Source organism: Neovison vison, chromosome X, assembly GCF_020171115.1.
Source record: "Neovison vison isolate M4711 chromosome X, ASM_NN_V1, whole genome shotgun sequence".
NCBI lineage: Eukaryota > Metazoa > Chordata > Mammalia > Carnivora > Mustelidae > Neogale > Neogale vison.
In genome coordinates, this window is record NC_058105.1 from 11,047,070 (window position 1) to 11,072,813 (window position 25,744).

Below are 25,744 nucleotides of genomic sequence, written 5' to 3' on the forward strand. Positions count from 1 at the left end.
CAGAAAGCTATACAAAAATGTAAACAAAACATACAGCTTACCTGCATTAATATCAGACAAAATAGATCCCAAGCAAATATTATTATTATAGAATAATTTATAGAAGAATCAATTCATCAAAAAGATTACGCAATTCTAAGCCTGACAGAACCTACTAAAAATAGCTTTTAAAATAGCTTGAAATTTTATTATGTAAAATTTGACATAACTACAAGAAAAAATAAATGAGCAAATCCACCATTATATTGGAAGTTTTTTACATATCTCTCTAAGCAGTTGATGGATTAAGCAGAAAAATATTAAGTATCTGGAAGACTTGAAAAGCATAAATCAACTCTCGAAAAAACTGGGAGGCATGCCTTATCAGATAATGCAGTATTTTTATACAGCTATAATAATTAATTAAGATGATGTGTTTTGAACTCAGGGATAGACAGTGAGAACAATGGAACTAAACAGAGATTCTGGAAGCCAACCTATACATAAATGATCAACAAATCCTAACCTTAATTTGAAAAGATAAGCCCCAAACTGGAAGCAGCATATAAAAGCAACAATGGCTTAGTGTCCAGAATACATGAAGAAATCATCCAAATCTTCAAAATGACAAAGAAGTCAATAGAAAAAACAAAGGGCACAAATCATGAATGGGCATGTCACAGAAAAAAAAATATGAATGGTTCATAGTCATTTGAAAAGATACTGAAATTCATTAGTAATGACAGAAATTCAAATAAAAACCACAATGGTATACAATTTCACACTCACCAAACTGGTGAAGTTAACAAGTCTGGCAATATATTAGTGAAGATATAGGTGATGATAGTTCTCATACAATTTCACATGGGTATACAAATAAATACAAGTAATTTGGAAATAAGTTGAACATGTTTGTTTCCTGTAACATAACAATCACACTCTTAGGTATATATTCTAGATAACTTCTTGAAAATTTGGACCATAAGTAGAATTGCCAGAATTAGCAAATAATAATACATGCATCCAATTAAATTTGAATTTCAGATAAGTAATAATAAATAGCATATCTCTATATCTCTCATGTATTGTTAGTGACATACTTATACTAAAAAAAATCTGTTGTTTGTCTGAAATTCAAATTTAACTGGGTATTTTGCATGTTATCTGGAAGCCCTAACCATGAGATATGTACAAAAATAGAGCAGCATTGTTTGTGCCAGCAAAAAGCGAGAACCAACCAAAAGACTCATGGACAAAACAACTGTACTATATAGCCCTACAACGGGTTACTATACATAGTGGAAAATACATGAAATATGGCTGTCTTAAAATTTTAAAATTCTATTTTCAAACAATGTGTCTTATTTGTTTAGACATGGTCTCACAATTTTATGGGCCCAGCACGCTTCCGCTGCGCTACTCTGCTTAGACATGGTCTCACAATTTTAAATGATGACTTTTTTCCCCCTGAGTTTTGTTTTTGTTTGTTTGTTTGTTTTTTAAGATTTTATTTATTTGTCAGAGAGCGAGAGCGAGCACAGGCAGACAGAATGGCAGGCAGAGACAGAGGGAGAAGCAGGCTCCCTGCCGAGCAAGGAGCGCGATGTGGGACTCGATCCCAGAACGCTGGGATCATGACCTGAGCTGAAGGCAGTTGCTTAACCAACTGAGCCACCCAGGCATCCCATTCCCCTGAGTTTTGAAGCAGCCTTTTTTCCAAAAAGTTTTTTTTTCTTTTTCTGTGTGTTTGTTGAATCCTACACATAACACTGAACAACTCAAGTGCAGTTTATCCTTTTCTGGGTAACTTGTAGCCTCTTGAAAGATCATCAAATAGTTTTGGAGAAGCAGGATATACATTGCTTTACTATCATTTTTCCCCCCACATTTTCACCTTTGATACATTTACTAAATACAGAAAAATGTGTTTCTTTCACCATACTTTGAAAATGTGGTTTTATGCAGGCCGCCATTTTGACATCTTTTCTACGGCCAACAACAGTGAGGGCCATCCTGTTGGCACAGTTCTAAGGACGTTATCTCCTTCAATTTCTGTAAAGTAGGAACCTCATCAAGTGTTTTTGTGTGATGGGGCATCCAAAAACTTTCCCTATGAAAGCCTCAATGCCTCAGGTAAGCAAAAACACCCCTTTTTAGCAGGGTTGTGGACAAGGTCTACAGAACATTTACTAGAAAAGATCGTTGCATTTTCTTTGGTTAAAAAGTTTATAAACTAAAAGGAATTTGCCATAGTTTGCCTTTGTAGTGACTGCCAGATGTGCTGATAGATAAGCAAACTCTAATTTGTAACTTTTGTTTTATGTTTCCTATTGTTTTAATCAAAATTTTCATAGAAATAAAAAAATAAAACAGTTTGAGGGGCACATGGGGGTACAGGCAGTGGAGCCTTTCACTCTTGGCTTCGGTTCAGGTTGTGAGGTCTGGGTTGTGAGATCGAGCCCTGCTCCAGCACCGCCCTCAGTGAGGAGTCAGGGAGTACCACGTGGCAGAATACCAATTATCATACTGCCACTTCATTGCACTTTGAATCTGAATAAAGTTATATTTCCTGAGGCAGAGGTTGCAACCAAAACGTCTCATGAACGAGCAAGATGTTTGATAACAGATGTGTGGGTCGCTCACAGTACAAGGCTGATTCTACTAGTAACATCAACTGATGCCTTAAATCATGGTTACAGGTCCTCGGTCATTACCTGAACTCTTAGACAACATATTAGCACTATTCATAATGCCAAAAGTTCAACACTATCGTTTTTCCCCTCTTCTGGGTGGGTTTTTAAAATTATTTTTTAAAGAAGTATAGTTGACACACAATGTTACACTAGTTTCAGGTGTACGACATAGTGATTCAATATGTCTATGCCTTGCACTGTGCTCTCCACAAGTTTGCTGCCATCAGTCCCCACAGGGCTATTACAGTACCACTGACAGTATTCCTTATGCTGTGCCTTTCATCCCCAGGACTTAATCATTCCATAGCTAACATTATCTTGATACAAAGCACAACTGTTAATCTACAGGCAGAGTTCAAAATGGACTATGAACATTCATAATTAGAGTCAGATGACAATGGACAATCGAATCCTGTGAAGAGTGGATCATAGTTTTAACATCAGCATTCAGAGGAAAAAAAAAAACTACACAAGGCAGATAATTCATGCCTCATCCATTTTACAATGAAGACAGTGTTACTACTAGCCCCTGTTTTGGGGGCTGCCATATTGGTTATGTCCTTTCCTCCATCTGTCTCCACCAATAATGGAAAATCAGGAATTTTCACATCACAGGATAGAGGTTTCCTGGTAGGCAGGATTTTGAGGACTAAAACTAGCACAGATATGGGGGAAAATGGTCATTTGGTCACTCAACTGACACATTAAAACATCATTCAGTTCAACTGAATGTACATTCAGTACATTCTCATCCAGAGAAGAAGGTGAGGCTAAGAAAGAGCAGGTCAAATTTACACAGCAAATCACTGCCAAATTTAACACTCCTCACCCTCTACTACTGACCTCCAGCTTAAAGATCTTGCTAGTACAATATCTAATTTTCATTGATCAGTGTCTAACTGATTGACCAAAATTTATGAGGAAAGTTAAAAAATAATGGCAGAGTATAGGCAACTAATTGAGATCCGAAGAAGATATTTCTGATTATCTCTATAAAGTTAGAACAAACCATAAGAAGCAATTTCTTCTTCCCCAATTATTTGCAAATGTTTGAAATTTGTTCACCAGTACTTAGGATAAAAATTTACTCTCTCTCTCTCTCTCTCTCTATATATATATATATATATATATATATATATAATTTTATAATATATATAATTTGCAATATATATAATTCCCATATGTTGTGGCCTGGATGATTTTGTCCCCCTCAAATTCATATGTTGAAGCTCCAGTCTCCCCAGAGTGATAATATTTGGAAATGGGGCATTTGGGAGGTAACTAGGTTTAGATGAGGTCACCAGTGTGGAGACCTCATGATGGGATTAGCTCCCTTATAAGAAGTATGACACCAGAAGGTGTTTATCTCCCTCCCTCTATATCTCCTCCCCTCACGCCCCACCCCATCTCATTCTGTTCAGGCAAAGAAGAGGTCATATGAACACGCAAGAGAAATGGCAGCTGCCTACAAGCCAAGACAAGAGGCTTCAGACTGAAACCAACCCTGCTGCTTCCAGAACTGTGAGAATTAAAATTCTGTTGTTAAAGCCACTACTAGTGTACGGTATTTTGTTAGAGAAGCCTGAGGTGAGTGACTAAGATATCATCTGTATATTTGGAGCAAAAGATTATTCTCCTCAAACTATAGGATATTAGCTATTTACAAGTATTGTCAAAAACAACTAAATTGGGGTGCCCGGGTGGCTCAGTGGGTTAAAGCCTCTGCCTTCAGCTCAGGTCATGATCCCAGGGTCCTGGGATCAAGCCCCGCATCGGCCTCTCTGCTCAGCAGCGAGCCTGCTTCCCTTCCTCTCTCTCTGCCTACTAGTGATCTCTGTCTGTCAAATAAATAAATAAAATCTTTTAAAAAAAATTCGAATCTGTGGTCCTTTAAAAAAAACCTAAATTTTATAGAGGAAGAAATCACACATAATATTAGATAATTTATACTTTGAATAAAATATAATAACATATTTTTAAAATAAACACTCCTGAGGAAAATGTAGAATGGAAACTATAGATTACTGTGTATATATGTGTATACATGTGTATGTGTATGAATTTGAGGTATTAGCCACACATACCTGGTTTCTTTAACATGTTCTGGCAGCCTTCCCATTACTTCCAACTGTCACTTGTATGAACTCTTCTTTGTAAACTCAGGCCTTGAGAGTCCTATTGGTCTGGTTTCAGAAATGTAATTAATTTAGACATATGAGCTGAAAATGCCATTCTCCTTTGTCCATGCATTAGCAGTGTTCTCCCTACACCATAGCTGCACATTGATGCAGTCTCAATTACCTACCTCAGCTCACTGGAATATGGCTGCACACCTTCCCTAACATGGCATATGATGACTTTATCTATACTAGAGCACATCAGAACATTCCAGAATGTTCTTTCCTGATCCTATTAGCCTCTCTACATGCTTCAGCCCCTTACAATGATAAGAGATAGGAGTCGTCTCCACGGTAAGGATTCCATTTCCCTCTGCTTTTTCAGTCTCAAAGCTGCTTTACAAAAACTCCTACCTCTGCTCTGCCAGCCATTCACACTCCTTTTGCTCTTCCAAAGCTCATTTTCTTCTTTTTAAAGTCTCTCTAATAGTCAAATTTTGATGCTCTTGTCTAATGCACTGTATTGCTTTGCATTTCAACTGAGCCATTCTTAGTTACATATCATCTGTAGAAGCTGCGGAGCATGGGGATTGAGTATAGACTCTAGACCAGAGACATTCTGCTTGGGTTAAAATAGTTTCTTTTCCCACTTCTTAGTTCCACGACCTTCGGCAAAGTTACTTAACCTCTTTTCGGGCTGTGTTTTTGCTTGTTCATAAAATGATGATAATAAGAGTAGACTTGTTAAGATGTTACGAGGATTAAATGAGATGATCCGTGTAAAACACTTATGTACCCAGTAAAAAAAAAGTGATGAATCAATTGTAGCTATTAATAATCTATTCTTTCTACTATCTCCACATTATGGTGCTAGGTGATATAGGTCAAATTTGTGATTTGAAAGTATTGCATGGTTAGGTTATAGCAATTTTGAAACATGCTCTAATCTATTTGCTCTCTGGAATACATAACCAAAAATACTTCCTAAAATGAAATTAATAGGTTCAAGTCATATTGATTAAAATAGTATCAGATGAATTGAACAATATTGTACATTCAAATCTTCCTCTTTAGAAATAATTTAGCTAAATCAGTAAGGCATAAATTCTGGTAACACAACTATCATTAATATCTATATGTTTGAGCATGTCACTAAAACAAATTGGATTGCAATTTTCACACATGATAAAATGGGAAGATTCAATTCATTTCAAAAATATTTGTTAAGCCCCTACTATCTGCTTGTGTCTTTAATAATTATATTATATTATATTATATCATTCATCAGTATAGCAGTGCTATGTAATAAGAGTGATTATCCTTATTTTGTAGCCAAAAAACATTGAAGCTCTGCCTATCTATCTCCCTGGGTTAAGAAGAGGAAATGCATGAAAGACTGGGTATTTTTTTTTTTTAAGATTTTATTTATTGGGGTGCCTGGGTGGCTCAGTGGGTTAAAAGCCTCTGCCTTCGGCTCAGGTCATGATCCCAACATCCTGGGATCAAGCCCTGCATCAGGCTCTCTGCTCAATGGGGAGCCTGCTTCCTCCTCTCTCTCTCTCTGCCTGTGTCTAAAAAAAAAAAGATTTTATTTATTTATTTGACAGACAGAGATCACAAGCAGGCAGAGACATGGGCAGAGAGAGGGGGAAGCAGGCTCCCTGCCAAACAGAGAGCCCAATGCGGGGCTCAATTCCAGGACTCTGGGATCATGACCCGAGCCGAAGGTTGAGGCTTTAACCCACTGAGCCACCCAGGCACCCCAGGTGTGGCTATTTTATTAGTTATTTACTTATTTATTTATTTTAAGATTTTATTTATTTATTTGACAGACAGAGATCACAAGTAGGCAGAGAGGCAGGCAGAGAGAGGGGGGAAGGAGGCTCCCTGCTGAGCAGAGAGCCCGATGCGGGGCTTGATCCCAGGACCCTGAGATCATGACCTGAGCTGAAGGCAGAGGCTTAACCCACTGAGCCACCCAGGCACCCCAAGTGTGGATATTTTAAATGAGAACATTATAAACTTCCCAAACATTGTATTACTTTAAATTCAATATACTTGTTTTGACAAAGTATGTCATTTCAGTAATTAAATTCTTGCCTATTTTTTCTCCCAATGTTTTGATGGGATATCTGAATCACGAGAACCACTGACTAGTGTTTCTAGATTCAGATATGATGATTAAATTAGAATCTTTTCAAAATAATTAATGAAATATTAAAAGAAGCTTTGAAAGAAAAAGACAGTTTAAATTAGATGTCATTATTCTAGAAATATATATATATTACACCATTCATTATACTATAGTGAGTGATTATATATTAATGTATCTTAATTAATGGTTATTATAAATGATCATAATATATAATAATATATATTATTAAACAATTTGTGCCACAAACTAAAACAGCTAATGTGTGTGTGTGTTTAAACTTTTAAGAACTTTTCATTTCATCACAAGTACTGAAGAAAAAAGGATTCTGAGACCTATGAATTAAATATAGTTGGTTTTGAAAACAGAAGAAGTGAAAAAAAATCATATAAAATTGTTTCCCCATGAGAGACTCACACTTTCCTTATTTACCACCTGGGAATTTCCTCTTATAAGAAGTTGATGAAATAGATGGCAATCCAGAAGTGCCATGTCTCTGTAAAGGTTATCCAACTATTTTTATTGGACAAGTGTCATTTTTAAAGTTGATGAATAGCAGATGCGAAGTAGTAATATCTAATGTTGAAAAATGAAGCCACCTAAGGAGCAAGAAATGATAGATAACTTGGTGTTGTTTTAATATCACAAAAAGTTCATAAATGAAGAATAGTTTTGGTGATGCCCCAGTTTTGATGTGTGGCCTGTAGCTCCAGCATACCATTTCAGATTGACCCTTCTTTATAGATAGAATAAAAATAAAATATCTCATTTCCTCTTGAAAATACCCAATATGACTATATAAGTATATATTTGCAGGCAATTGAAACACATTCCCTACTAGTACTCCATAAACTCAGCAGGGGTCCATTGGGACCTGGAATTTGGCCTACAGAAATCTGTAATAGCAATTTTAAGCACTTGTAGGATAATGAGAAAATTTAGACATTCTCAATAATATCATTCAATGCAGTGTACCTTCATTTCTTTAATAAAAAAGGAAATTCCTGCTGATCAAGTGTTACATAGCTTAAGGCTCATTTGGGGGGATATAATGGCCAATGCCTAATTTATGCTCTTAGGGTTCATCTCAATATTAACCTTTTATGATTCCAGTGGGGTTAGAGGCTTAATAGAATGAGGTGAAGTTATTAAAACATATAACTTTATAATATATACATTTCTCCCTGTTCCCTCCAGAGTCAAAATGTTTCTTCTCAATCTGAATGAGGCAGAGAATGATTTATCCACATGTTCTTCCCAGTTTGCATTTATCTTTAATGAGAATTTGCCAGTTAGCTTATTTTTGTAATTAATGACACTTTGCTCCAAAACAAAACAAAACAAGACAAAACAAAAACAGATGTCAATCAGTAAAAAATAAAACCCAGCCCATATAATATATATATATATATTTTTTTTTTTTCCTGGCAATCCAGAGTCCTCATGTGAGTGTGTGTGTGTTTTGTACTTTCTATATCAATTTAGAATCACACATCATGACTTTCTTCTCCAATGTTCATTACTAAAGGAAGTTTTACAGAAATGCTGCACGATACTTTCTGAAGGCCAACTGAAGTGAGTCTATGGCCTGGTCAGGTAAGAGAACAGTGCCTAGAGCCACGCTATTCACATCATTAATCAGAAAGTGAAGAAGTTAGAAGTCAGCCTGGAAATATGAGTTATGTGGGTTAGAGAAGAATATATAATCCCGTGCAGTAGAGTGTGAAAGTTTCCATATATCCGCTACTCCTAAATGAGTAATAGGTGAGAACGAAGTTTTATGAGCTTTTTAAATAAAATGGTATTCTTGGTAATGTATGCCAAATCTCTCTGAAGCAGGATCCAAGGCCACCCAGTAAGTCACCACTCCAGATTGTCTTAGTAAAGGTATTATTTTGAATTTTGAGAGAACTATATGTGGGTTGCCATGTAAATTTGTTTTACGTTGGATCACTCGTTGAAGAAGCAGAACACCACCAATTATTTCCTGTTCCTCTGAACTGCGAGGCAACTTTAAATATTTAGGGTGCTGGGATGATTGGTTGAGGGGGAGGGCTACATAAAAATAAGCTGAAGTCATACCATATGCCAGATTGATGTGGATATTATTTAATTTATTGTGCACACATAGATATGCACATCCAAGTATGCAACCACTGAGGTGGGAAATTGAGACATGAAGTTAAAATAACTTCTCCAAGACCAGGAAACCACAGAGTTGCAGACTTGAGTCCATTTTACTACAAAAACTAATGTTCTTTTCCCTACAAGAACATGTGTGCCCTGCTATATTTGATTATAGTAACGTACACATATTTATCCCCACGAAACCTTTGGCTACCCAAGGGATAGAACCTTCACACGGTAGATTTTTGCAGCTTCACAACACCAAGCTCCGTGCTGTGCAACTAGTTGGTGCTCAGTGGAGGGGTTAGCGATTGAACTAATGAATACTGACCTCAAGTATTGGCAGCGAAATAGAAATGTAAATGCAATGAATGAATATATTTTGGAAAATATATGGGTACCTTCAGGTACCAAAATGAAGATACAGATCCTGCCATCGGTGGTACACTGATGTAGCTCTGGTGTATCTTTATCCTGCAGCTGGAGGGGCCTTGTACATATTCTCTCATCCTAGCACCACTGGCGGTATAGATAACCAGGTATAGGGCTGCCACATTTAGTCAGGAAGCAGAGTGAAGACTCCTGGCCCATTGGAGAGTCATACAAAATAGAAATAAAATAGACATACTGGTGGGGAAAGATAAAATTATCACTTTCATATTATACTGTGTACTTCTTGAAGACAGGATAATTAGTATCTTAATGATCTTTATATTCCTAGCACCTGGCACAATGTCAGAATCTATTTTTCCCCAAGAATGAATTAGGTCACTTTTGGTTCTCACCTGATATCATGACTTTGCACATTTTCTTCCTTCCACATGCAATGCCTTTCCTGCTCTCACTTCCTCTATCTTACCATCCCCTGCTTGATTTCATGTCTCGACTCAAGCATCCTCTCCTTTGAATAGCTTTCCCCAGCTCTTCTAGTGACATTTCATTCTCCTTTCCCTATAATCCAACTGTACCTGGAATATACTATTTAAATAAGTAAGAGACAGTTTCTGCACGTCTATGGAACAACTGAGCTGATTTTGAATTCTGCTTCCACTATTACCATTCAGAAAGTTTTCCTCCCCTCTTGACTTCAATCCCCTCAACTCTAAAGGACAGTTTTGGTCCAGTTGATCTCTAAGGTCCAGCACTGCCAAGCTGAGCTGAGACAAGGGAGAACAGTTTATATCCAAGGTGAGAACCATTGGTACTTCTGGTCAGAGGATGACTTTCTTTGGGTTCTATTGGTACATCTTCTGCCTTAGTCCTAGTACTTATTCATGGGTGATGCTTTTGAGGATAGATTTTCCCAACCAATTTCAAAGTTTCCCCTTTAACATTTTATTACCATCTATCCAGAGAATCCAGTTCTCAAAAGGACAAAAAAATTATTAATTAGAGCAAACAAATAGCAATGATGGGGGTTCTCTTTCACCTTCTATGCTCAGAACAAGTATAGCTTTAGGACAACAGAGGAAGCCATCAGATGATGTGAGTACATTCAACACCAGGAACTTTTCTCTACCCTGTCAGACTGTCCCACTTGCTCCAGGAACTGGACAGTTTATATGATTTTACATAAATAACTCTCTAGAACAGGTATCTAGAATTTCATCCTTCTCGCCTTTGGGTTCTGTCTTTCAACTTGTAGTCTTGTTTGGCATGGCCTTGGGGGTCCAACATTCTGCAAAGTAATCTACATAAGATATGGGCATTGTTTTTTTAAAAAAATAAAATGCTTTGAAAGAGAAAATATTCAAGCTTATACACAAAAGGCTTTGTAATGATTTTTATAGGCTAATAATCAAACAGAAGTTGATTGTTACTATTTCTTATATATTTTAAACATGATGAGAAAAATAAAAAGGTATTATATGAATCCAAGACTGGGAAAAAGAAGCCCTACACCTCTGCCCTTGGTTTTTGTTATATCATGATAAACACATCATTATAATTTCACAGGAAAAATACTTATATGTCAGTATGTTTGCTGGCCCACGTGACCTAAATTTTAAAAAGGGCGGGGGGAATGCATATGACTAGCTGGGGAAGTTGTTTTTGGTCCTAGGTCAGCATTGTAATCATTAGAATCATTTTTAGGACTAATCAGAATTTCCAGAAATGGGGCTCTGAGGAATCCTTCAAATCTGGAGTCTTGAGTTTCTCAGTTCTTGTATTATTATTTCTTTGATAATTCCTGACTCATCATTTTCTATTTGAATATGTTTCCTACACTGTGTCTGGGTTTCTGAAATGTTGGATGATCTTTGGATTGATTGCTCATCATTAAGAGTAAATCCAAATACACACTGAGAGCTCACTTTGCAAAGGTGAAAGTGCATGGTGATCAGGTGATAAACCGGCCTTCTAAATAAGGAACCACTGAATATCCACCTCTCAAAGTTATTTTTATGAGGACAGTCAGTTTCTCAGGAGAATAATCCACCAGCATGATGCTATGGCGACTTAACCTGCTCTGTGATGAGGAAAGGGAGGGAGGGCTGGGAGTCTCAGTGTGCACACTTTCACTTAATCCTTTTGTTTTCAACTCTGGACCTCACCACTGGCCTCCTTCGTGTTAGGTGTCCCAAAGTCTGGAGCTTCCCAAGTTCAACTTTCAGAAACAAAACCTTTGATCTCTTATCTAAGAGGAAAAGAAAGTAGGTCACTGCTGCAAAGGGGGAGGGTGGAGACCCAAATGTCCATCAGCTCTACACACAGACTTTCAACAACTCCTTCTGTTTTTATTCCAGCTCCCCACTCCTGTCTTCTGCAGTATCTGATACTTCAACATGAGCCATTCTGATTTCTGTGTGGAAAAATCACTTTGCCTCTATTTATGTCTGCCTCATGTTGGCATTTTTATGTTATAACTTCTTCCACTTTTTAAATCAATCACCACTCTTCCATCCACTTCCAGGATTCTTTTGGAAAATGTACTTCCTCCACTAGAATATAAGCTACATGATGGCAGGGATTTTTGCCTGTTCTGCCCACTGATTTGTCCCCAGTGCCAAGAACAGTGCCTGGCCCATAGTAGGCACTCAACACATGTTTGTCAAACTAATGCTGAAATCTTTTCTTTTTTTGCCAATGTAAGTTGCCTTATTTGCTTTGTCCTTAATTTTCATACAGTTTTTGCTACTTTACCATCATTTCAGCAGTGTTTCTGAAAAGATGGTAAACCTGAGAATTTAATCTACCATGCGATTAAGTATAACTTATTTTAAGATGCCGAAATTAGACTATCTGAGCATCCTCTGAGAGATCATGAAAGGGCTTTATTTCCCAGACTCCTTATAAACTATATGCTTAGTCCAATCTAGCCCTCACTGCTTTTTCAGCCATCCCAGCTTATATTCTTTTTTAAAATTAATTAATTTATTTTCAGCATAACAGTATTCATTATTTTTTCACCACACCCAGTGCTCCATGCAATCCATGCCCTCCACAATACCCACCACCTGGTACCCCGACCTCCCACCCCCCCGCCTCTTCAAAGCCCTCAGATTGTTTTTCAGAGTCCATAGTCTCTCATGATTCACCTCCCCTTCCAATTTACCCCAACTCCCTTCTCCTCTCTAACACCACTTGTCCTCCATGATATTTGTTATGCTCCACAAATAAGTGAAACCATATGATAATTGACTCTCTCTGCTTGACTGATTTCACTCAGCATCATCTCTTCCAGTCCCATCCATGTTGCAGAAAAGTTGGGTATTCGTCCTTTCTGATGGAGGCATAATACTCCATAGTGTATATGGACCACATTTTCCTTATCCATTTGTCCATTGAAGGACATCTTGGTTCTTTCCATAGTTTGGCAACCATGGCCATTGCTGCTATAAACACTGGGGTACAGGTGGCCCTTCTTTTCACGACATCTGTATCTTTGGGGTAAATACCCAGGAGTGCAACTGCAGGGTCATAGGGAAGTTCTATTTTTAATTTCTTGAGGAATCTCCACACTGCTCTCCAAAGAAGCTGCCCCAACTTGCATTCCCACCAACAGTGTATCCTATCTTGCTAATTTTGTCCATTCCAACTGGTGTAAGGTGATATCTCAATGTGGTTTTAATTTGAATCTCCCTGAGGGCTAGCGATGATGAACATTTTTTCATGTGTCTGATAGCCATTTGTATGTCTTGATTGGAGAAGTGTCTGTTCATATCTTCTGCCCATTTTTTTATATGGCTGCCTGTTTTGTGTGTGTTGAGTTTGAGGAGTTCATTATAGATCCTGGATATCAACCTTTTGTCTGTACTGTCACCTGCAAATATCTTCTCCCATTCCGTGGGTTGCCTCTTTGTTTTTTTGACTGTTTCCTTTGCTGTGCAGAAGTTTTTGATTTTGATGAAGTCCCAAAAGTTTATTTTCGCTTTTGCTTCCTTTGCCTTTGGAGACATACCTTGAAAGAAGTTGCTGTGGCTGATATCGAAGAGATTATATTCTTAATAAACAATTCATTAATTTCTTCATCCACTTATCCATCCATCCATTCACTCTTTACATTTACCCATTCATTTTTTTACTTTAGATACACTTATTGAGGTTCCACTCTGTCAAATATCATTGTGGGTAACAGGAATACAATGACACATAGGCCATTCCCTTGAGGTGCTCACACTTCCTGAATAGAGACCTGCAAAGTGGATGAGAGACTCGTCGACTCCCTGTTTCTAGCTAGCACATGTCTCTAATGAGATAATTGAGGTTTTATCCAGGTCTCCTCCACTAAAGGACTCTAACTGGTTAAATGTGAAGGAGTCCTGTCATATAAATGTGCCCACAGGCACACACATCCAGACATTCAGGTCAAGAGTAACCTATCCCCACCATGATTCCAGATATATACTATTTTTAGACCAGGAAAATACTTTTCTTTGAGTAACCATGCTTCCATCTCTACATCTTGATGGAGGAAGAGAAAACAAGTTTCACAACAAAAAAAGCAATTTGGTACAAAATAATGCATTCAAATCCTTGCCATTTACTTTAGAGAAAGCAAATAATGAATGACACTTTCTACCTGTACAGTCCAATAATCTCCTGTCTAGCCCCCTGAGTACCCTATAAAGATGCACTTTCCAGCAAAGTGACAGAGTTGGTCAGAAAAAACCAACAGACCCATTTAGAAGTATCCTCTTTGAAAGGGTTGGAGAACAACGTACAGAAAGTGGAAAATGCAACAAGAGCAATGCTTTTACACTGGTAGGTTTTCTCAAGCTACCTATCCAACTATTTGCAAGGCTGCCCTAAAGAGGAACCACAACAAACCACAAGCTTGCTGAGTACAGTGCAGATGCAGGGGAAAACAGTCTTTTCATACCAGGACCAAACCTGCTAGGGTAGCCCCAGCCTGAATTTCACATCATACAGTGCTGAGTACAGCGCAGATGCAGGGGAAAGCAGTCTTTTCATACCAGGACCAAACCTGCTAGGGTAGCCCCAGCCTGAATTTCACATCATACAAACCAGAAGAACACCAAACAAAAGTCGCTAACATGGAAAGAAAACACTCTTGAGTTTTCCTGTTATCAACTATTTGTTAATTTACTTGTCAACAAACCTTCATGGGTTTTCTTTAGTGAGGCAGTGTGGGAAATGGGAAAAAGAAGGAATCTGGAGTCAGAAGGACATAAATGCAAATCTGGTCACACTACTTACTATGTCTGTAAGAAGATGTGGTATATATACACAATGGAATACTATGCAGCCATCAAAAGAAACGAAATCTTGCCATTTGCGACAACATGGATGGAACTAGAGCGTATCATGCTTAGTGAAATAAGTCAAGCGGAGAAAGACAACTATCATATGATCTCCCTGATATGAGGGAGTGGTGATGCAACATGGGGGCTTAAGTGGGTAGGAGAAGAATCCATGAAACAAGATGGGATAGGGAGGGAGACAAACCATAAGTGACTCTTAATCTCACGAAACAAACTGTGGGTTGCTGGGGGGAGGGGGGTTGGGAGAAGGGGGGAAGGTTATGGACATTGGGGAGGGTATGTGCTTTTGGGTAAATTGGAAGGGGAGATGAACCATGAGAGACTATGGACTCTGAAAAACAGTCTGAGGGGTTTGAAGTGGCGGGGGGGGTGGGAGGTTGGGGTACCAGGTGGTGGGTATTATAGAGGGCACAGCCTGCATGGAGCACTGGGTGTGGTGAAAAAATAATGAATACTGTTTTTCTGAAAATAAATAAATTGGGAAAAAAAAAAAAACTATGTCTGTTCTGGAGCTGTTTATCTGAACTCTCTGACCCTTGGTTATTTCCTATGTTGAAACGGAGATGAAAATAGCTGTTTTGCTTCACTGGGTTGTTACTTGGTTTAAATGAGATAATGTATGTAAAAGCAGGCTTGCAGTGAATGTACTGGTAATTGATATTATATATACATGGCTGGCGTACTCAATCTGCCATTACAGTTCCCAATGACAAAGTTATCTGAAGATAAATTAAAAAGACATAGGCCCCATCTAAGCTTCAGGCTTAAACCTGAAAAGTGTAATTGCTGTCTTTACTGTGTGGGTGCTTTGTAGTACGTATTACTTTTGAGAAGACGATCATTTTCGTCTTATTGTACCATTTATCACACAAATGTTATATGCCTGCTTAGCAGTCACCTCATCTCTGAACTCTGCTCACTGTTACTCTCAAGATTTCCTCATACTTCCTGTCATTCATGTCCTATTTCCTCCAGGCTCCTAAGCTTTGTCTCTTTATCAATGTTTTATTCCAGCTTGCTTTTCTCCAAAGCCTGGCAGGCTTCGTGAAGGAGATTGAGCTCAGCAGTCAGTGAAAATAGGAAACTAAGGAAAGCAGCCATGATCAAGGACTGAGGCCAAAGTGATGAAGGTCAAAAAAAGATGCTGGTTGCTCTAGGGTAAAGAAAAGTAGAATAAAAGACTGAGAATCAGGGAAAAAAGATGAGCAGTCAGTAAAAGAATATTGAAGGAACTGCACTCCACTTAGGGAGTACTTGTTAGGTGTAAGGGGTTATCTGTCTTCTATCTCAGTTAACTTTCTAGGCATCTATAGTTATTACCTAATTTAAGACTTGCAACTCCCTATGAGGGCAGTACTAGTATAATGTACCTGCAATATCCCCACTTGGAAAACAACTTTCCATAATAGAGCACTAATCTTTAGATACATGAAAAAGCAAAGACAGAGACAGTGTAATTAAATGTGAAGAACAATGAACGTTTCAGGAGACGTGAGTTTTATTCCCAGCTTTGTCACTTTTGCTGTTATCTCACACAAATCCCTCACCTCTCTGGTTCCCCTTCTGAAGAATCTAGATAATAAGCTCACTTACCTCACACTGCTGCTGTGGATCACATATGAGGTCACACACAGCCATAATGGTTAAAGTTGTGAGTTCTAGGGCTATAGGGCTTGGCTTCCAAACCTGGATAAGTAACTACGTAACTTTGGGCAGTTGTCTACCTCTTAGTCCTTTTGTCTCCTTTCTCTCTAAAACAGGGATAAAGTCCACATTTCTTCTGGTTACAATGGAGTAGCTGATGCTCTGAAGTGTGTTTTGAATCCTTTTCCCTTCTATCTCCTAAGGGAATTAACTTAATTTTTTTAAAAAATTAAATTCAGCTAATTAACGTATAATGTATTATTTGTTTCAGGGTACAGGTTGCTGTTTCATCAGTCTTATATAATACCCAGTGCTCATCATAACACATAGTCTCCCCGGTGTCCATCACCCAGTTATCCCATCCCTTACCCCTCTTCCCCTCTGGGAATTAACTTTTTTTTTTTTCTTCTTATTTTATCATTTAATTGGGAAGGAAGAAAATAAGACCACTCTTGATGAAGTTAATGCTATTTGATTAATCAACAGAAGTGCCTTCAACTCAGGAAAATATTAGAGGAATTCTTAAGTATAGGTTCTTTTTTTTTATAAATATATATATATATATTTTTCCAATTTATTTATTTTCAGAAAAACAGTATTCATTATTTTTTCACCACACCCAGTGCTCCATGCAAGCCGTGCCCTCTATAATACCCACCACCTGGTAATAGAGAGATTATGCTGAGTGAAATAAGTCAAGCAGAGAGAGTCAATTATCATATGGTTTCACTTATTTGTGGAGCATAACAAATAGCATGGAGGACAAGGGGCATTAGAGAGGAGTAGGGAATTTGGGTAAATTGGAAGGGGAGGTGAACCATGAGAGACTATGGGAATTAACTTTTAAATAACCACTCCAGTTATCTCCAGTTAAATCTCCAGTTATCTCCATTTATTTGTCACATCTACATTTAAATACATCATTTCCATCTTCACATTTGCCCTCCTTTACATCCCACCAGTCACTACTCAATATCTGTCATCTGTCTTAACTACAAATCATTCATCAGCCAACTTTCTACTGTAATTAGCATTCTGCTCCTACCACTGTAATTAGCATTTTGCTTCTACCACTCTTTTGAAATCACTACGATAAGCTCATCTTTTCCTATTTCTCAGTCTTCTGACCTATGGCCACTTCTCAGTGCTCTGAAAAAGCTCATCCACTCCAATGGACTCAGTGAAATCAAATCCAATTACCATCAATGAAATCACTTCTCAGTTAGAGCCCCTAGGGTAATTATTAGAATATTCAGAAGTGCATGGTTGGGGAGAATGTGTAGATTTAAAAACATCTATTACAAATGGCAGTCATTGTTAATACAGACTATTGAATATAAACTCTAAAACTCTGGATAGCAGGGAAATAGAAAAGATAGCCAGAAAACATCTTATTCATGAATCATAGCCAGAAATATCCCAAGGAAATTTCATGACACTAAAGACAATGAAAACAAAGAGAAAACACAATTATCTAAAATTTGACATAGACTACTTAATAGCAAGTAAGCTGACAATATACTACTTAACAGGAAGATTGAAACCAGAATATAATAGAATAAAAATTACCAAGAGGGAAAAAAACTAAACCTAAACCATCTAAACCTAGGTAAATTATCATTCAAAATTATCATTCAAAAGAGGAAAGAAATAAGGATTTGGGTACAGTAAATCCCTGAGAGACATTATAACTAACACATCTTTACTAAAAGAAATAATAAAAGATGTAATTCAGAGGGAGGAAAAGTTAAGTGAGACAGATGGAATGAGAAGCTGGAAGGAATTGTAAACAAAGCCATTCAAATATACATAAGTAATCCAGAATGAGAATAAATTGAAATAACAATATCTTTAATAATGATTATTTGGGGAATAAAGAAGTTTCAAAACTGAATTTAAAATGTAGAAAAATTTAAAAAGCAGAATAGGCCAAAATTCATGACAGCATCGGGGCCAGAGGCAGGCTGCCCCAAGAGAGGTCGTGAAGATTATTTTGAGCTAAAAAGCAACCAAAACTCAGGAGGTTCAGGAAAAAACCTTTAACCACCCCTCCCTACAGTTGCCCAAAAATAATTTATATAGAGAACTTGCTACAGGAAGAGAGCTCTCACCATAGATAACTATGTTATGACATAAACTAATATGATAAACAAGGAGGAACCTAAACAAGACCTGCCTGATCCAAGTCCTCTGTATCCTATTGTTTCCTCATGGTACAGCAAACATTTGTGTACCAAACATTTACTCTTTTTTTTATCTTCCTGTGGACTGCATTCCTTCCTTTTGAAGTACCATACCCTAACACCTTTCTCCTTAGTTCAGAATGACTTATGTACCTCATTTTGTTTAACTATTTGGAATTTCCATGTCTATGTGGGTTCCCCATATATACTCTATTAAATTTGATTTTCTCCTGTTAATCTGTCTTGTATCAATTTCATTCTTAGTCCACCTAGAAGGACACTGAAGGGAACAGGACAACAGGAATTCAATCAGTAGTTAGAAAAAACCATCTTCTCCCCCAAAACCAAAGCATTTAGAATTTAAAAACACACATTTCCAAATATTCAAAGACCAGATAATCTCTGTCTTTCTGTCTTTTACAAACTAGTCTAGAAAATCTTAAATGATAAAATGCTTACCAAGTTTGTATTGAGAACTTGGTAAGCTAAAAGTAGGATAAGAAGACTAAAACTTTTTCAGATTGTTTGAAGCGGTGGGGGGTGGGAGGTTGGGGGAACAAGGTGGTGGGTATTAGAGAGGGCACGGATTGCATGGAGCACTGGGTGTGGTGCAAAAACAAGGAATACTGTTATGCTGAAAATAAAAAAAAAATTAAAAAAAAAGACTAAAACTTTAGGTCAATTTTATTTGAATATAGATAGAAAAACATGGAATATATTATAACACAACTAAATTCAGTAAAATATATGAGCATACAAAAATAATGTGTATATATAAGCATATACATTTTTTGTGAGTATATGTGTATGTGTTTATATTATACCATTAGAAAGGTTTCCTCAGGAATATAGCCATGGTTTAAATTAAGTCAACTATCAAATGTAACACATCATGTCAATATGTTAAAGGAGAATAATCACAGAATAATCTCAGTAAGTAGTGTTAGAGTATTTTCTAAATTTCTATACCAATTCTTGATTTGTAAAATTGCTGAGAAAATTAGGAATAGAAGGGAATTTTCTTAATGTAATGAAGTATAACTTCAAAAAACCTTCAGCAAACATCATACTTAATAATGAAATGTTTAAAGTCAAGAATAAGGAAAGGGCATGTACTGTCATTTTTATATTCAACATTGCACACTAAGTCATAACCAAAACTGTAAGAAGAAAAAAATAACTAAAATATTTAAGAATTTGTTAAGAAAGAAAAAGAGGCAGACAGAAGTTCAGTATTCCCAAATAATATGATTGTTTATATGAAAAACCGAGAAAACCTATGCTATAAAGTCATTAGGACTAAAGAGGAAATTCTAATGAAAAAATTAGAGGCCATCTCATTATTTGTTCAAAGTACTAACAGCTGAAAATATTTGAGGAATAGAATTAACTACCAAGTTCAGTATGTACAGACACCAAATTCAGGATCCTACTAGATAGCATCGAACAAGAAGTGAATAAAGCACAGATACAGAGATTCATTCTCTAATAACAAAATAAATTTTAAAAATAATAAAAAAGAGAAAGTAAAGGAAAGCCTGAATGAAATATAGCAAAATATTGAGATTTTTTAAAAAAACTAATGGTACATAAATAAGTAATAGGTACGTAAATGTTCATTTTATCATTTTATATAATTACCCATATAGTGGAAGTATTAAATAAGATTGAAGATATGAGAAGAAAATAAATCAATTAATAATTACTTGTCATACTTAAGGAGAAAAGAGAGAAAATATTAGAAAAGAAAAAGGCGAATGAACCTCTGGTGCAGAAATCATTAAGATACTTATAAGAGGATACATTGTATAGTTCCAGTGTTTCATGAAACATGACCAGAAAGGGTGTGTTTTCTGGAAAAATAAATTCTCTGAATGATTCTAACAGACAAAAATCAGAAACAGACTAATAGTTATTAATCCATTCATGATAGAAATTGATCAAGATATCAAAGAATTACATTTCCTTCTTCCTCAGATTGTCAGAATCAGATGGTTTCGCAGGTAAAATTTTCCATTTTTGAGAGGCTAATGATACAATTTTAATTTATTCAGTGCCTTTGGAAAGCATATGTGAAGTGTTTTATGTTTATTATTTTGTGATGTCTTCTGAAGAGACCTATTTGATTAATTTTATTATTTATGGCCATTTTGTAAATTTCTAAACAAAGAAAAAGTAGCAGGGCCAGCTCTTATTTTATTTTTTTTAACTTAAATTCAATTAGCCAACATATAGTACATCATTTATTTCAGATGTAGTGTTCAATAATTCATCAGTTGTGTATAACACCCAGTGCTTATCACATCATGTGGCAGGGCCAGATTTTAAATCCATTTCTGTCTAGCTACTGAGATCATTCTTTTACAACTCATATTCTCTGCTAAACAGAAAAGCTCAGGCCCAAAATGGCTTCACTTAGGCTAAGTCCCCAACTGGGAGTTACTACATAATCGAATTATAGTTTCAATCTTCCTCAGAAGTGTATTCTTTGTAGTTAGGAATTTTCTGATGGGTGTCAACAATTCTGCCACCTTGGCCATCTTCATCCCCCAAAGGAAGATGAAGTAATCTTCATAATAAGACCCTTTACTCTTCCCCCTAAGGGAAAGCAAACTTGCCTGGAACAGTCTTTTACTTTCACTAATAACTTTCCTCCCCTACCCCTTCTTCTCTAAAAATCCTCCACATTCTATGTTTTAGATGGGATGCTGCCCAATTAAAGAATTGTTTAATAAAGCCAATTAGATCTTCAAATCTACTTGGTTGAACTTTGATTTTTAACACCATATAATGTCTATGCATTTTAAACTTTTGGAACAGTGAATGACAAGGAAACTTCTCTAATTATTTTTTTAAGGCAGCATAATACTAATACCCAACCCAAACCTGATGAAGATAACAAATGAGAAGAAAACTACTGAAAAATATGTATTTATAAGTATTGATGCAAAAATCTCAAATGAAATATTTGCTAATATAATCCAAAAGCAGATCAACAGAATAATATACAATGATGAAGTGGAAGCATTCTAGGAATGCAAAGAGTTCAGTAACAGGAATCCCATGAGAAATGCATAAATATAATTTACCATATTAATAAGTCAAAAGAGGAAAAAATACAGACGTCCTGGTAGATGCCAATAAAGGAATTTATAAAATTAAACCAGGGATGCCTAGGTGGCTCAGTTGGTGAAGTGCCTGCCTTCGGCTAAGGTCATGGGGTTCTGGGATCAAGTCCTGCATCAGGCTCCTTGCTCTGCGGGAGCAAGGAGGTTCTCCCTCTGCTCCTGCCTCTCCCCCTTTGTCATGCCCTTTCTCCCGCTCTCTCTCTCTTTCTCTCCAAAATAAATAAATAAAATATTTTTTAAAATAAAAAATAAATAAAATTAAGCCTTCATTAAAATGTGAATGCTTCCTTAAAAAATATAATATATGACTCAAATTAAAAGCCTTATATGTTATTATAAAAAGAATAAATGAAAAGACTGAATTTAATTCTAGGAAGAAAATTAAGAGCTGCGTTCATCCCTATTATTTAAAGTTGTTTTAAAAGTGCTAGATAATGCATTTAGATAATAGAAAAAACCTCAAATTTTACATATTTGATATGAAGATAAATGCAAAATTAATATACAATGATTAATATCTTCCATTTATACCAACAAAAACAAATTAAAATATAATGGAAAAAGCCCATTTACATAAGCAATCAAAAATAAAATGAAAATTAAATACCAAGGAATAAATTTCACATGCAATGCCTATATACTAAATGAAGAAAACTACCATATAAAACTTTATTGAGGGAAATTAAAAGAAAAAGACCTGAATAAAAGTAGAACGTAGAAAAGGCAGCAATTTAAAGATGTCAATTCTCCCTGTGTCATAAAATGCTGATTAAAATGAGATGTTTTTCACCCTTTGGATTCATAACAGCAAAAACAACAACAACAATATATATATATATATATATATATATATATATATATTATCAAAGAGGGGAGAATATGAAGAAACCTGCTGTTAGGGAAAGTGTGGCAGTGGGCACATTCACGAATAGTACTAAAATGTAAATTGTTCCAGCTTTTTGGAAAGGCAGTTAGCATTGTGCTTTCTTAACAAATTAGATGTATGACTCAAATTAAAAGCCCCATGTTTAATCATAAAAAATTTACAATATCAAAATTAATGCCAGGAACAGGAAAAGAATGCTTACTATTATAAAATTATTTTGAAAGTATGAGGTACTTATGTTATGGAAATACACAGACAGAACAATGCAATAAACTAGAGGGTTTAGACATAGACAATTATATACTGTAATTAGAAATATAATACAAACAACATTTTAAATCTTTTGGGGGGAAAGGACTAATCAATAAATCATTTGGGGGAAGCTGATTATCTACCCAGAATAGCAATAGTAATAAGACTAGGTCCAGCTAATATCAATTATATACTTACTATGTACCAAGTTTTGCTCTGAATTCTTTGAATGGATTCCTTCATTTTCATGACAAGCTTATGAGTCAGGGAATATGATCATGCATTCCCTTTTTACAAATGAAAACAGCTTCCAAGAGGTTAAGTGATTTTTCTCAAGGTCACTTGGCTGCTAGGTGGTAGAGCTTGATTACTACCTCACTCCAAAGACCTCAGATAAATTCCAGGTAGATCAAATATTTAAACATTAAAAATCACACCACCCTTAGAAAAAGATATTTATAAATGCTTTTTGTGATCTTCATGTGGGAGATGGATTTCTAAGCCTCACTGGTATACCTAAAAGCTACAGAATTTTGATAAATATGATCATATAAAAATGTAAAGCTCCCTTTTAGCTAAAAATACCAGAAGGAAAGTTAAAGACAATCTGGGAGAAAGTATTTGTAATACATTTGACATACTAATTTTCTTAATATTCACAGAGCTTGTGTAAATCAAAACTAAAAAGATGAGCAACATTATTTAAAACTGGGCAAGGAAGGAGGGAGGCAAGACAGTGGAAGAGTAGGGGACTTCATTTCATCTCATGCACTGAATTTAGCTAGATATCTATCAAATCATTCTGAACACCTATGAATTCAACCTGAGATGTAAGAAAAGAATTGAATTCACACTGGCAAAGAAGCACTCAAACTTTCACTCTTCACAGATGACATGATACTTTATGTGGAAAACCCAAAAGACTCCAGCCCAAAATTGCTAGAACTCATACAGCAATTCAACAACATGGCAAGATATAAAATTGTACAGAAATTAGTTGTATTTCTATACACTAACAATGAGAAAAGAAGAAAGAAATTAAAGAATCAATAACATTTACAATTGCACCAAAACCCACAAGATATCTAGGAATAATCCTAACTAAAGAGGTAAAGGATCTGTACTCAGAAACTATAGAACACTCATGGAAGAAACTGAGGAAGACACAAAGAAGTAGAAAAACATTTCATGCTCGTGGATTGGAAGAACAAATGTCGTTAAAATGTTTATGCTACCCAGAGCAATCTACATATACAATGCAATCCCTATCAAAACACCACTGACATTTTTCACAGAGCTGGAACAAATAATCCTAACATTTGTATGGAACCAGAAAAGAAGACCCTGAATAACTAGAGGATATGTTGAAAAAGAAAACCAAATCTGGTGGCATTACAACTCTGGACTTCACGATCTCTTACAGAGCTGTAATCATCAAGACAGTATGGTACTGGCACAAAAACAGAAGCATAGATCAACGGAACAGAACAGAGAGCCCAGAAATGGACCCTCCACTCTATGGTCAACTAATCTTTGACAAAGCAGGAAAGAATGTTTGATGGAAAAAGACAGTCTCTTCAACAAATGATGTTGGGAAAATTGGACAGCCACATGCAGAAAAATGAAACTGGACCATTTCCTTATACCATACACAAAGATAGACTTAAAATGGATGAAAAACCTCAATGTGAGACAGGAATCCATCAAAATCCTAGAGAAGAACCCTGGCAATAATCTCTTCGACCTCTGCTGCAGCAACTTCTAGCTAGATGTATCTCCAACAGCAAGGGAAACAAAAGCAAAAATGAACTATTGGAACTTCATCAAGATAAAAACCTTCTGCCGGCACCTGGGTGGCTCAGTGGGTTAAAGCGTCTGCCTTTGGCCCAGGTCATGATGCCAGGGTCCTGGGATCGAGCCCCTCATCGGGCTCTCTGCTTAGCGGGGAGCCTGCTTCCTCCTCTCTCTCTCTCTCTCTCTCTCTCTCTTGCCTCCCTCTCTGCCTACTTGTGATCTCTTGTCTGTCAAATAAATAAATAAAATCTTTTTTTTAAAGAAAAACCTTCTGCACAGCAAAGGAAACAGTCAACAAGACTAAAAAGCAACCTACACAATGGGAGAAGATATTTGCAAATGTCATACCTGATAAAGGATTAGTATCCAAGATCTAGAAAGAACCTAACAAACTCAACACCCAAAAAACAAATAATGCAATCAAGAAATGAACAGAAGACATGAACAGACATTTCTCCAAAGAAGACATACAGATGGAACAGACACATGAAAAAATGCTCCACATCAGTCAGAATCAGGGTAATGTTAATCAAAACCACAATGAGATCTCACCTCATACAGGTCAGAATGGTTAATATTAACAATTCAGGAAACAATAGATGTTGGCGAGAATGTGGTGAAAGGGGAACCTTCTTACACTGTTGGTGGGAATATAAGCTGGCACAACCACTCTGAGAAACAGTATGGAGGTTCATCAAGAAGTTAAACATAGAGCTACCCTATGACCCAGCAATTGCACTACCAGGTATTTACCCCAAAGATACAAATGTATTGACCCAAAGGGGCATGTGCATCCCAATGTTTATAGCGGCAATGTCCACAATAGCCAAACTGTGGAAAGAACTGAGATGTCCATGGATGGATGAATGGATAAAGAAGATGACATATATATATATATATATATATATATATATATATATATATATGATAGAATACTACTCATCCATCAGAAAGGATGAATACTTCCCACTTATGTAGACGTGGAAGGAACTGGAGGGTATTATGCTGAGTGAAACATCTCAATCAGAGAAAGACAATTATCATATGGTTTCACTTACAGGTA